Source organism: Equus caballus, chromosome 23, assembly GCF_041296265.1.
Source record: "Equus caballus isolate H_3958 breed thoroughbred chromosome 23, TB-T2T, whole genome shotgun sequence".
NCBI lineage: Eukaryota > Metazoa > Chordata > Mammalia > Perissodactyla > Equidae > Equus > Equus caballus.
The window spans coordinates 38349099-38363130 of NC_091706.1; the positions used below are offsets into that span (position 1 = coordinate 38349099).

At 37.0% G+C, this 14032-nt stretch overlaps 1 long non-coding RNA gene across 9 annotated transcripts in view; it reads left to right on the forward strand.

Annotated features, from left to right (window-relative positions):
• LOC102148149 (uncharacterized) overlaps positions 1 to 14032 on the forward strand; it is a 55418-nt gene that overhangs the window by 13393 nt on the left and 27993 nt on the right. For 4 of the 9 annotated variants that reach the window (XR_002803224.2, XR_011431189.1, XR_011431197.1 and 1 more), the window contains exon 4: positions 518 to 632. The exons of 2 other annotated variants lie outside the window; for them this stretch is intronic. This is a non-coding gene — a long non-coding RNA (uncharacterized lncRNA). Of the gene's footprint in view, positions 1 to 517; positions 633 to 1997; positions 2427 to 14032 lie in introns of those variants that run through there. 3 more of the 9 variants (XR_011431194.1, XR_011431191.1, XR_011431195.1) reach the window with 2 other exon arrangements.

The window sequence follows — 14032 nt, forward strand, 5'->3', positions numbered from 1 at the left end:
TTCTGGATAAGGCATTTTAAAGCAGCTTATTAAATGCATTCCCAAGCTGGCAAGAAAGTAAAGGAAATTCCCAAAGACCTTGAGAGGAACAAAAGCCCAAATCAAAAAAAGTAAACCAGTGCTGAAGAGAGAAATCTACCATTCCTTAATAAGCTAGAATTTCAATTTTAATGGTCTCTTGGAGACTGGAGACAAAGCCTTGGACCTCATGAGGTGAAAAGTTATAATCTTAAACCCCTCCACAAAGCCAAGACCAGAAGGCCACAACCCTCAATGAAAATGTGAGTTAGGTAGAAGAAACCGAACAGTCGTATAAGGGAAGGGCAAAGAAGACATGGGGGACTGGAGGTCTTGGGAAAAGAGGGTCCTGTACAAGATCCTTCCCAGGGTCAATTAAAACCTCCTTCACTTTTATTTATGTAGTCATCATTTTCATTGACTGTTGGTAAGTGGAGTTTCCTCTTAATATCTTTTGTACTCTGCCATTCGTCTAAGTCTCTGAATACGTTTTTCCTAGGGTTGTTGGATAATGATGAATTTATGAACAGAAGAAGGAACGGTAGGTCTCCGCACTCTCAAGCCTAGCTTTCAGCTAATCCACAGTCAATGTCTCTGGGTGTCCTGAGCTTAAGGTAGATCAAAATGAATTTGAATTCAGTTTTTAAAATGTTTTTGTGTTTGCTAAAGGAATTAGTATGCCATTGCTTGATATTTTCTTTTTTGCTAGATTTAAATCTGAGATTATGACACTGAGAAAAATTTTGGAAAACTCTATGTTTTCTTTAAAAATTTTTAAAACCTCGCTTTATATACTTTCCTCTGCATGAAAAAAAGGAGAATAAGTAACACTTTGACAAAACACATTAGCAACAATGAATTTGTGTCAAAAACTAGGAAGTAAGGGTATAGAAATTAAAATGCAAAACAAAATTTTAAAACTATAATTTTTTTTTAAAAAATCACCAATCTTGTGCTCCTTTGAAATGTCATTCCTTTATGTCCACAGTTTGTAATCCTTTTAATCTTACAACTCCCCACAAATTGATTTATTCATTTCATAAATTTTTCTCCACAGAAAATATGAAAAGGTTTTTTACTTCTAATTTCCTATAGTGCAGTAGGTTTTTTCCTTCAAGGGTGTGTGTATTTTGTGAATTCTACGTGGGTTTGAAATGAACTTGGAGGCTATATAATTAGGCTTTTTTTTCTTTTCCAGTTGTGAAGTATGCAAATAGAAATTTTTAAAGGAAGAAAAGAGGTTATCATGTTCGTCAAACATACCTTACTTCTCACATTAATGTGATACTACTGTTAGACTACCCTAACTTTAGCTTTTCACTAATGGCCTCCAAGATTATTTGAAGTCTGCTGCACTTCCTATTAAGAAATTGCATACTATCTATGCAACTTTCTTGTGGTGATCTAGCATCACAAGAGTTTACTGAACTTACTTTGAATTTGGGTTTTAGAACTAGCTTTGTTACAGTGTTATTTTGAGGAAATCACTTCATCTCTCTGGGCTTCAATATTTGATCTTTAATGATCTGTAAAAGGATTAGCAATTTTTAAAGTTTAAGGAATAGTCCGCTTTGAAGTTGATCACTCCAAGAAATATAAACAATGAACAATGCTGTGGTTTCACCATGAATTTGTAATTTAAAATGAGGTACTTGGTTGTTGGTAAAGTAACCTGAGATAATATCATAGCGTTTGAGTTCCTGAATAGATACATACATTGTGCAGTGCAGCTTAGTTTTTGAATTTTTATAACTTTAATAGATGTTTAAAATTCTACATTCTACTTTTTATTAGTAAAAGTGAATATAGGAAGATTGCAATTGAAATGCCAAAACTTGAATTTGTATAAACTCTGAACCTTATTTAAAATTCTAACATAGTAAAGTTTTGATAAAACAACTATTCATCAAAGCAAATTCTCTCCATATAAATAGACTTTTATTGATCTAATTAATGTAATTGTGTTTCATCATGGCCAGGTGTATTTGGATGGTCTGTATTTCTTTCTGTGAAGTTAAGCATGACAAACTACCTCCTGAAGGTTCTGGGGAAGGTTTTGAAATATCATTGAAGTTTTTCAAGTATTCAGAAAAAAATGTAAACTTATAAAGTACTCTGGACTCTTTGTGCTATATAAATACAAAATATTGTTTAAATATTCTTAACATATGTTAACTTTAACCACACTTGTTGCTATGTTTCTCTTATGTTTATATCTATCAACATGTATACTGTTATTAATGTGATATATATATATATATCCTTCATTATTAGTTAAAAATAGTTTTAAAAACATTAATGCAGCATATAAACTTGCAATGTTTTGTGCCTATCTTCATGAGGAATATGATTTTACCTCAAGTGAAACTAAAACTGTGCAATAGTGAAATGAGATGCTTTGCAATGGACTTTTGCTGTATTATCTTGGATAATAGTAATAGCTAACATTTATTGAGGGTTTTCATTGTGCCAGTCACTGAACTGTAAATTTACTCAATACTCACAGCAGCCCTAAAAGGTAAGTATTATTATAATTCCATTTTATAAAAATATTTGAGAAAACAAGGTCAAAAGAACTTAAGTAATTTTTCCAACGTCAGGGTACACACCCAATTAGGGGCCTGCAATTCACTATGCTGCCCCTCCAGGGTACTAATGGTTGTATAAGTTGACCAAATACAAATCTTTTTTTCCAAATAAATGAATAGGCCAGCCTGAATTAATGATCAATCCAAACTTTTAAAAAAATGCTTTAAAAGAAATGCCTATTAACATAGAAAACATTAAAACATATGATTGTTGAACCTTTTGGAATTGTTCAATCAGTTAATCCAATGATAATCAGGCCCTCTAGGAGGCAATCATGCATCCAAAATCACCAGACACTGATTTCTATAGAATTCTTCTGGCACAGAAGAATTACTCATTTTTAATAGAAGACATGTACCTAGTCTGGAAACAAGAATCATCATCTTCATACTCCAAATTTGACCTTATTGTTTTTATCCTAAAATTTAACTTTTTTATCCTGTATTCCTTTTCTTTGACATTGCTACCCTTCTAGTTGCCTGAGCTAGTAGAAATCCTGGATTCCTCCCTATTACTTACCTTCCATGGCTAATGAGTCACCAAGTCCAAGACATTTTATGTCCATTATCTCTTTCACACTCACTGTTTTTCCTTCTTTCCCACTGCCACTGTTTTAGAACAGGTCCGTTCTATTGGGACTACCTGAGCAGACACTCCCAATGGTTTTTCCTATATCTGATCTAGGAACTGCTACTAGAATGATCTTTTTAAAATAGAAATCTGGTCACATCTTTCCTCTATTTAAATTTCTTCAGTGGGTCTTCATAGTTTTTAGGAAAATGTTCAGATTCCTAAGCTGAACACACAAAGCTCATTATAATTTGGCACTGGGCTATCTCTCTAGAAAGTTGTCTAGTCATCCTCCTTGTCTGGTGGTGAAGGATCAGTGGCAGGCTTAGCTAGGGAGTATCCAGGAGGATGGCTGCAGTTCAATGGTAAGGCATATCTTGACTGTGGTTGTAGTTCATGGAGCCAGTAGGCAAACAGCTGGAGTGCGTCCCCTGAAGTACATAGTCAGGTCTGCAGTAAACAACCCAAAATGGAGGGTTAGATTAAGAGCAGACAAGGTGGGAGCCAAACTGAATTCAGAAACTAGGCTAATTAAGGAGAGGAGTTTTGAGAGGAGGGTACACCTGAAAGAATTCCTGAGGTGGATTACAAATGTTTGTAGCAAACTTTTTATGTTATCTGCATGCCAACTGTGAGGACATGCTGGGTTTAATGAAAGTAAATTAAAATAGAATAGATATAAACCACTTGCTGTTACCCAGAGATGGTATGCTGTTTCGTGTCTCAGTGCTTATCCCATGTCATTGCCTCTCCCTAAAATGCTCTCTTCCACTTCCCTCTTCTCTAAATCGCACTCATCCCATAAACTCATTTCAAGCATCATCTCTTCTGTAAATAGTACTAGCCAACATAAATTGAGCATTTACAATCTACAGGCATTACACCAAATGCTTTAATACATAATCTCATTTAAACCTCATTAGGAAAGGTGCCTGTTTTCCTCATTTCACAGATTAAGAAACTGATGTTTAGAGAGATGAATGGGTTTGCACAAGGTCATACAAAAATTTATCATGGAGTGGGAAATTAAACCCAGTCTGTCTCTAGAGTTTGAGCTTGTTACCACCACTGGCCTTCACCACTTCCCCAGGCTGATTCGAGATGCCTCTCCATGTACACTTGTGTTTACATCATCATAGCCCCATGCCTCTCTAATATGATCTTTTATTTTTCTGTCTCTTTCAGTGGTTGAAAAGCTCCTAAAATTCAAGGGTCAAATATTTACTACAAAAGTAGAATTTCAATAAATGTTTGTTTAATTAATTATGACTGTCCATCAGGTTGCTAGGGAGCAGTAATTAAGGATGTTGGGTATTAAACCATGGAAATTCATGTCAACTAACTGTGGCCTGTTGTGTTATTCTTTTGTCCTTTCTGGATAGTTCTTGAGTAAAATCTGGGATCAGTTAACTAGAATCAGAATATTTTCTCACCTAGACAGTATTAGATATGGATAAAATATTATTTTTCTTTGTCCTTCCTTATACTTTATGCAGTTAATTATCTGTTTTCTTCTGGTAATCATTATCCATTATAGTTTTCAAGATAATTAGTCATATTATATACAGGATATTTAAGTAAAATGTTTTTCCTAACTCATTCCTAATTTTGCATCCAGTTTGACCTTCATTAACTATTATATCTTATCTTTTTTTCTAACTTTTGTGTTTTGAGATTTAGTGAAATCTGAGAGAATGGTTGGCCCCTTTGACTTTAATCTTGAGTGACTATATTAGAATAGCCATGCGTGATCAAAGAAGTTTTCAACCAATTGTTTCAAATTGTAAGATTTAGGGCGTTATTTCAGCCCACCAATAAGTACCCCTCAAGTTTCCAAGGAAAGGAAAAAGAAGTTACAAATGCATTACTTGGAAGGGTCACATTCTCTTGTTCCAACTAGGTTCAAGAAAATTAGCCATTAGTCTTGCTAAGACAAGTACCTCCAGACCCAGAGGAATGAAGTGAGAAGGATATCTACATTCAAGGAGAGCAACTTGTAAGCTCTTCTAGGCCCTGCCTGTTCTTCTACCTGTACATCTAGGAGCAGCAAAGTGATTTTACTCTGCTTACAAAACAGTCAGAAGGAGATGAGGAAATTTTATGTCATTTGCTTTCAGATATAATCCTGACCTGCATCAGTCAAGCATTTTTTTTTAACTACAAGAATAGTATAGACTGACAAATATGAATACTCACCCAAACAACTTCACAGTACAAAAACAAAGAAAAGAAAATGGATTAAACTTTTTGTGAGAAAATTATAGAACTTCTATTAGAAGAAAGGAGAGAAAAGCATTAGGAGCTATTCAGTCAAGACCACAGATTTCACTAGGACAGCTTGCTAGGTTTTAAAATGTGATGAGGATGTGGAGTGAAGTAGCCCAATGTGGGGGGGAGTACATCCCACCTCCAACTACAGGCTTCATTAACCTTCAAGAGGAAATGGCAGCCTTGGAGCCCCTGTCTTTGTCTCCAGTGCTTTCCATCACAGCAACTGTTGCATGGTCCGTAACTGCCCCCCAGGCCACACACAGGGGCAAGCCTCCAAATCTTTTCCTCATCTGTCATGATGTAGCCAAACACTGAGGTCTTAGAAGGTATGTGAAAGATGGCTGTGGTACAAAGTGGGAAGAGCCTCGGGAGAGCAAGAAATGCTCATCTATAGGAGTTTGTGTCAAACTCCTGAGATGTTAAGAGTTTATCTGACTACCTTTCCTCTACCTAATTAGGCTTCCACAGAATTGTAATGGGCCTGCAAACCTAGAGGAAAAGCTATGTTTTCTGAGTCAGATCACTTGGTTTGGTTTACTTGGTTATCCTTCAATCTTTAATAGAAAGTTTTTCAATATCTCAGTCCTGACTCTGTTTCCTGATATTAAAGGAAGGATCACAGGTCATCTTTGGCCCAGACTAAAGAGAGGAGCAGCTCATGTCTGAGACTAAATTTTTGGTGATAGCAGTATTAATTAATGATAGACATCAATGGAAAGACAAATCTTGAAAACAGAAGCAGGACTGTGTAGTCTATTTCTCTGGCCAAAGGAGATTTTCCACTGAGTTCCAACCCTGGAAACTCTAATTTTTATTTTGTTATTTTTATTTTGAGGTTGTTTGTCTCCTTTAGCTTTTATTTATTTATTTATTTATTTTTTAGAAAGATTAGCCCTGAGCTAACTGCTACCAATCCTCCTCTTTTTGCTGAGGAAGACTGGCCCTGAGCTAACATCCATGCCCATCTCCCTCTACTTTATATGTGGGACACCTACCAAAGCATGGCTTGCCAAGCGGTGCCATGTCCGATTAACCACTGTGCCACTGGGCCAGCCCCTAGCTTTTATTTTTATAAGGAAGATTACATGTTTTTTATTAAGATATTACCAGGTATGCCTTTATGCATATTTTAAAATATAAGTGGCTATTAGTAAAATAATTTTACAGTGGCAAAAAATGTGTTTTCTTAAGTAGATTATATTTCCATTGAAATAACATTTATAATTTTATGTATGTGTCTCAAAGTTAAAAGCCAGTGTAGCCTTTGGTCAAATTGTCATGCATTACAGGTTGGTGGGATATAGATTGATCTCACTGCTATCAATATGATCTGCTGCTATCAAAATTTATCAATAGAATGTCAACAAGATAGACAAATACATTTGAGAAATTAATGAATCCTTTATAGGAAATAATATAAAAGTTCAGTGGTAAAAATAAGTGAAATGTATAAACGAACATTAATTTTCATATTTAAAATTATTGTGGAAACACAAAGAAAGCCAGGAGAGAAAATGCTTCAACAAATAAATTTTCATCATGACTTTCTACAACAAAAAATAAAAACAAATGAAAAACCATTGAAGAAAAATCTGTCTTCAAATTAAGAAGTTTCATATGTTGAGGTGGTCTCGAAATGCATTACAGCAAAATCATGTTGTTACAGGAGGAGAAAACATTTACAGACAGAATCACAGAAAAATTACTTCCTTAAATATCAGGAGATTCCTAAAAAGCCTCAAATTGTGAAGAATTAGAACAAGTTCCTAACTTCCCGTAGAAGTTTTGGACTTTTGGTACTCAAGTTCCCAATAGTACTAAGCACTATCTCAAAATATTTCAGAAAAGTAGTATAAAGTCTTTGTTATGTCTTCTGAAAAATGTTCCCTTTTTAGCACTGCTGACATTCACAATTCAAATGAGTAAAAAATATAAAACTGATATTCTCTGAGGCATTTGAGTAGTAGGAGAGGAAGTATTTTGTAATGAATTTTACAATGCACCTGAATGGAATTAACTGATCGTTTTAAAGCTTAAATCATATCCATATGGCTTTTCAAAAGAAACTAGTTGCAAAACCAACTTAGAAAACAAGAGACACTCATAGCTACACAGATTTCTAGTTAAACAGTAATTGTTCCTTTGTCTTTTATAAATCACCAAAAAGGATAATACTGTTAATTAATGGTGAATCATGCTCCAGTGATCTATTCATATTCTGCAGCATGTTGCTCTGGAGGTGGTAAGCGGCAAAGTGTTGATAACTATATTGACTCAACTTGGAAAGAGATTAAGAATCTCAGTATGACAACAAATATGCATTTTCTTGTTATAGAAATATTTCACTCCTCTGTTCAAAATCTACAGTGACTTTCTTAGTCTTTTTGTATAGCAGCCAAACTATTCTGCCCAACCTTTAAGGCCCATTGTCAATTCATACCTTATGCCCCTCAATTTACTTCCTCAGATTCATCTCTATTTTTTTTCGCACCTGTGTCTTACTGCATCATTAAAGTTGTTCCATTCTTTCCTTCCATCCATGTCCACTCTGTCCTCTAAATTTGACTCAAAAACCAACTGTAACTGTTGCATGGGAGGAAGATGATAGCCGGATGTAGTAGAAAGACCCAGGTGTTTCACTTGGAAACCTTTTATAACATTTGTGGAAGACAATCTTAGTTGCCTACCCAAAATCCATTCCCTCTTCACCCTTAATAACAGGATTCCAATTCTGTTCAGAGTGGCAGTGTGCTTTTCTAAAAATATCTCTCCAGGCTCCCTTGCTGCTAGGGGTGGCCACGTGACACAATTCTGGACAATGAGACAGAAGTTAAGGGTTTCTTAGAAAGCTGTCATTTTCTCATAAGAAGCTTCTTCCTGCTTCCTCCTTTCTTCCTCTCCTTACTAAGAAGGTTGATGCAATACCTAGAGATACAATGGTTTTTTGCCACCTTGACATAACAGTCCTGAGGACAAAGATCTACAGGCTAAGGATGATGAAGTGGGAAAATGGAAAAAGCCTGGGTCCCTAATGTGCCCATTGAGCTGCCCTGAATGGCCCTCTACTACCTGCCTCCCCCCTCACCCAGTCTTCTCCTCTATAAGTCAGATGAGCTTCTTTCTCTCTACACTATTCATAGGGTTTTCCTGCTATTGTAGACAAACACATTCCTAACTGTTGCAACTCTTGGATTTTTTAACCAAAAGAATACATTACTTTTAGAATAATGAAATAGTAATCAACGATTTTAAATGAAAAGAAAGTGCACAAGAGCCCAAGCTGTGGAGTCAGATGGGGCTAAATTAGAATCCAGATTTTCCACATACTAATTGTCTGACTTCTGGCAGCTTACTTAATATCTCCAAGTCTTGATTTCCTCATCAATTTCCCATCAAAGTACAATAATTTAATAATAACAATAATAAAGATGATAGCATGGCATATGTAGGGTTGTTGTAAGGTACATAGTGAGTACTCAATAAAATGTAGCTATTGATACCAAGTATCCCAACACACGCCCTGCCATCCTCTGCTGATTGTTCCCAAGCATTCATGACATATATCAAAAAGCTTCGGAAGTCAGAAGAGTTGGTTTCTGGTCCTCTACCACCAGTTTGTGTGACTTTTGGAAAGATGTTCCTTCTCTTGGCATCAAAGGCCACATCTGAAATATGTGTGGGGCAAGATTATTGATGATATTTCCAGCTTTAAAATTCCATAATTATTAAAAAACCAAGGAAGTGATTATCAAAAAATCAGATTAGTGGTTTCCTCTAGGGGACAGGAAGAGAGTTATGGTCAGGGAGAGGCACATGGGGTAAGGGTGAAGACGTTCATGATGGTGGGAAATATTCTATTGATTTACCTAGTTGGTGGTTACATACTTGTTTGTTTTACAATTATTCATCAAATGAAGTGTGTTCGTATATACTTTATATACTTTTTATATGTATCTTATATTTCATAGTTTTAGAAAGTCCTTGAAAGTTTATGATTATGTTTATAGGCATGCTATTTGCTTCTGCCCTATGTTATATTACAAATATTTTTCTACTATATAATTGGGAATATTTGTGATGCATTTCCCTACACATCCTCCTTATTGATAGGATGGCTCCTTTCACTGTTCCCTTGCACCTTCATCTCCTGGTGGGAGGGGGGAGGGACAAATGTCTTCTCAGGAAGGGGGAGGATGTGAGGATGTGGCATAGAGTAAGTTCCTGAAAGCCAGTAGGAGTAAGTCAGAGATGGTTTTTGGAGAGAGGGCTGGAGAAGGTAGGAGATCAGACACAAAGTCTTTGCTCACCTTCAAGCCTGAAACCCTAGAAAGGTATGGTGTGGAAAAAAAAATACCCTTGAGGGGATCCCAATGGAGGTTGGTTCCATGGCTTTTAAAAAAAAATTAATAGAATAATTTTTTTGAGGAGTATTAGATTTACAGAAAAATGGAGTGGTATTTACAGGGTTCCTCGGTACCTCCTTATGCTCCCCTCACAGTTTCCCCTATTATTAACTTCTTTCATTATTGTGGCACATTTATTACAGTTGATGAGCCAATATTGATACGCTGTGATTAACTAAAGTCCGTAGTTTACATTAGAGTTCACTCTTTGTGTTTACTTTCTATAGATTTTGACAAAAGGCTTAGACTTGTATCCAACATTACAATATCATACAAAATTGCTTCACTGCCCTAAAAATCCCATGTTCCATCTTCATTCCTCCCTCCCTTTGAATCGCTGGCAACCACTTATCTTTTTACTATTTCCTTTTTCAGAATGTCATATGATTGGAATCTTGTAGTAAGTAGCTTTTTTGGATTGACTTCTTTTACTTAGTAATATGGATTTAAGTTTCCTCCATGTCTTTTTTTGGCTTGATGGCTCTTTTATTTTTATCACTGAGTAGTATTTCACTGTACGGATGTACCACAGTCTGTTTATCCATTTACCTATTGAAAGACATCTTGGTTGCTTCCAAATTTTGGCAATTATGAATAAAGCTGCTATAAACATTTGTGTTTAGGATTTTGTATTGACCTATGTTTTCAACTCATATAGGTAAATACATTCAATACCTTTTTAGAAAGACACAGCATCTGACATGAAGCCCTCCCCCTCCTCCCCTGCCTGTTAGAAATGACAGATGGCATAGTAAATCTGGAGATCAACCCCAAGTTTTCACTGGAGCCAGTGTTAGCTTGGCAGGGATTTCTGAATGCCCATTTGTCTTATGAGGGTCACATAGTAGTATATCCAAGGACCAGCTCACTGGAGCCTATCCCTTCCATCCACCCTCACCCAAAAAGTTTTCAGCAGGGAAGGGGGACCTCATGGAGAAGTTTTGGAGAGAGCCACCTTCAGGAATAAGGGAATGCAAATAGCAATTCTAAAGATCCCTGATGCCAGAAGGCTGTGGCAGTGTGTGTCCAGCAGGTGTCTGATGGCCATCAAATGTGCCCCATGATAGAACCAGTTGCTGGACACCACCACTGACAGGAACTAGATTGGGTGAAGACAGATAAAGCCAGAGTCAAGGAAGAAGAGCTCACAGACTTCAACAGGAGGTGCCAATCTGGTACCTCATTGTCAAGTGGGATAAATGTCTTTACAGAAACCAACCAAAACATCTGAAAGACAAGTCAGGCAAAATAACCCATCTGGGCTCCTGAAGCACCTTCTCACCACCACAAGGATGTAGTTGCTCCCCTCTTGAACACAGACTTCATCTTTGGAAACAGGAAGAGAGAAAGGAAACAGATAAGGATTTGAACTTGGATTTAAATGAATACTCACCTGAAATGGGTCTAAAAGACTTTCTTTTTGTTTTTGAGGAAGATTAGCTCTGAGCTAACATTCATGCCCAGCTTCCTCTATTTTATATGTAGGACGCCTGCCACAGCATGGCTTGATAAGCAGTGCATAGGTCCGTGCCAGGAATTCAAACTAGTGAACCCTGGGCTGCCAAAATGGAGCATGTGAACTTAACCAACCTGCCACCGGGCTGGCCCCCTAAGAGACTTTTAATCAGCATGATTAGGTATTCTCCCTGTCATCTCTTCCTACTCACCCCTAATTAGAAATGAGGGCCCATACCCATAAGGGAGTTTAGATCATTAGAAGAAGGAGGAGGAGGAAAAGGAGAAGGGAAAGAAGAATTTGGCAATCTAAGGGAGGGAGTTTGTTACATTTTCATTCTACCGTATGAGCAACATTATATAACATACTTTGCATGGATGTGAAATACTGCTCGAAGGACAGAAGACAAGGACTTCTCATCTTCAAGGCAATGTAATCCACCAGTTAAAGCTGAGACCTTTAACTGTGTGTGTGTTTGAATGTCAACATCCTCACTTACCTTGAACAAATTAATTAACCTGACTGAGCATCAGATTACTCATCTGTAAAATTTTTAAAAACTACTGATGTCTACTTCATGGGCTGCTTTGATGTTTAAATAAGAGATGCATATAAATCTTCAACATAGTACTTGGCATCAAGTATTATTAATCTCTAAACTCTATACTTGTATCAACAGGCTATTTGACCCTAAATTTTCATCTGTAATATGAGGGAATTGCTTCCTCTTTCACAGGGTGGTTGTAAGGATTAGATGATGTAACTAAATAATGGGTGAGCACATAGTACGTGCTCAGAACATGTTTGTTTCTTTCCCCCTTCATCTCTTATAACACCTAGAATACTGCAATATTTATAATAGGTACTTACAGTTCTTAATAAACTAGCTCGTTTCCACTTCTGAAACATCTAGTCTCTTTAGTGAATTTTGTATCTGAGGAGACTAAACTGCAGCTTCGTGGCACTTAGAGCACCAGGGTTGAGTTTGGTTAACTTTATAAAGGAAATACTCGTATATTGTGTATGCCCTTGCCTCTCTCAGCACACTTTCTTTTCCGTTCTTCCTCGCCCACATCTCTCTTCATTTCCCAGAGTCCTCATTTTGGCCCTACCTGCCCTACTTCCCCTATAGGTGCTGCGTCACCGTAACTCTTCCACTATCAAACCTTGTGCTCTGAGGGCTTTCCCCTCTGCTGACTAGAGGAGGCTTAGTGGCCTGAAAAGTGGATCCCTCTTGGGTTCTTAATTAATGAGAATGCGTTAATTAGGGTGTATTACTTTTCCCAAGGTGTTCTATTTTAACAGGATACTCTGATGGATTCTGTGCATTAACCTAGAGAAATAATTTCTTTTATAGTCCTAATATCACTCATGAGTACTAATAATGAAATATTTTGAGGTTAGATACTCTTTTGGGACCCCTCATATCACGCTCAGAGCTGTCTACTCTTTCAACACATAGTAAACCCCTATCAGGACAGTATAACACTGGTATCCTAGAGACCTGAGAATGTTAATTTACTGCCATTACATGGTGCCAGTGAGTGGCATGGGGCACTGCAAGCATAAGCCAAATAGAGGCAATTTATTAAGTGGAAATAATTTTACCAACCCAGAGATAAAATTCTGCCCTCAAACCTTTACTGGAGTTCTACATTTTATATTGGAAACCTAAGGACACTATAAAATTTCCCTTTAAAATAGACATTTCACAAATGGAATATATACAAAAATGTGCTCATTGAGAACTTACTGTATTTATTCTTATAAAAGTCAGTGTTGCCCAATGGTTGTACCCTGAATTTGGGACATTAAAAAAAAATCTCAAGTCTGTGGTATTACGGGGTTTTAATGCTTATCATCTTTGTTCTGATCATGAAATATTGGTGCTATTGCCACCTCCTCACGCCTATTCTTTCCAGAAGTACTCTGGCCCCTTATAAGGGGGAAAAGAAAACACCTCCTGCTCCCTTTTGCTTCCCATCCAGGAAGGCAGGCTTTCTACTTTCTCCATATCATGTCAGGCCACAAATGGTGAGTCCTGCCATCTCTTTTGATGAGTTACTAACAGTATGTGTTTGGAGAAAACTGTAAGAAACACTATGTGTTTGGAGAAAACTCCTAGAACTGACTCATGACAACACTAACTCACTTAAAATATTTGAAAATTCCCTTCTTTATAGTGAAATCATTTACTTACTGGTATTTGTTGAGCCCCTCTATTTATAAAGGTCTGTGCTAGAAACTGGTAGATGCAAAGAATTATTTCTTCCCTGAATGTCTCTTAATTTACCAAAAAGGCAAGGTTCACACAATGTAACTGGGGTGTTCCTCTACACCAGGGGTTGGCAAACTACAGCCCATAGACCAAATCTGGCCCGCAGCCTGTTTTTCTGTGGCCTGCAAGCTAAGAAAGTTTTGTATATTTTTAAAGGATCATAAAAAGCAAAACAAAACAAAAACAAAGAAGAATGTGTGACAAAGTCTGTATGTGGCCCATGAAGCCCAAGATATTTACTCTCTGGCCCTTTGCTGAACAAGTTTGCCGACCACTGCTCTACACAGTTCTGGATGTAACTCATAAGACACAGTCCTTTCCCAAAGGCAAATATTGAAGAACATTCTCATGGTCCACGTATATACACACATGGCCCAACCTCCTCTTTGATGTGTTTCCAAGGGTCGCACATGTTTCTCCATATCTTGAGAGAGAATTTAGTCCACT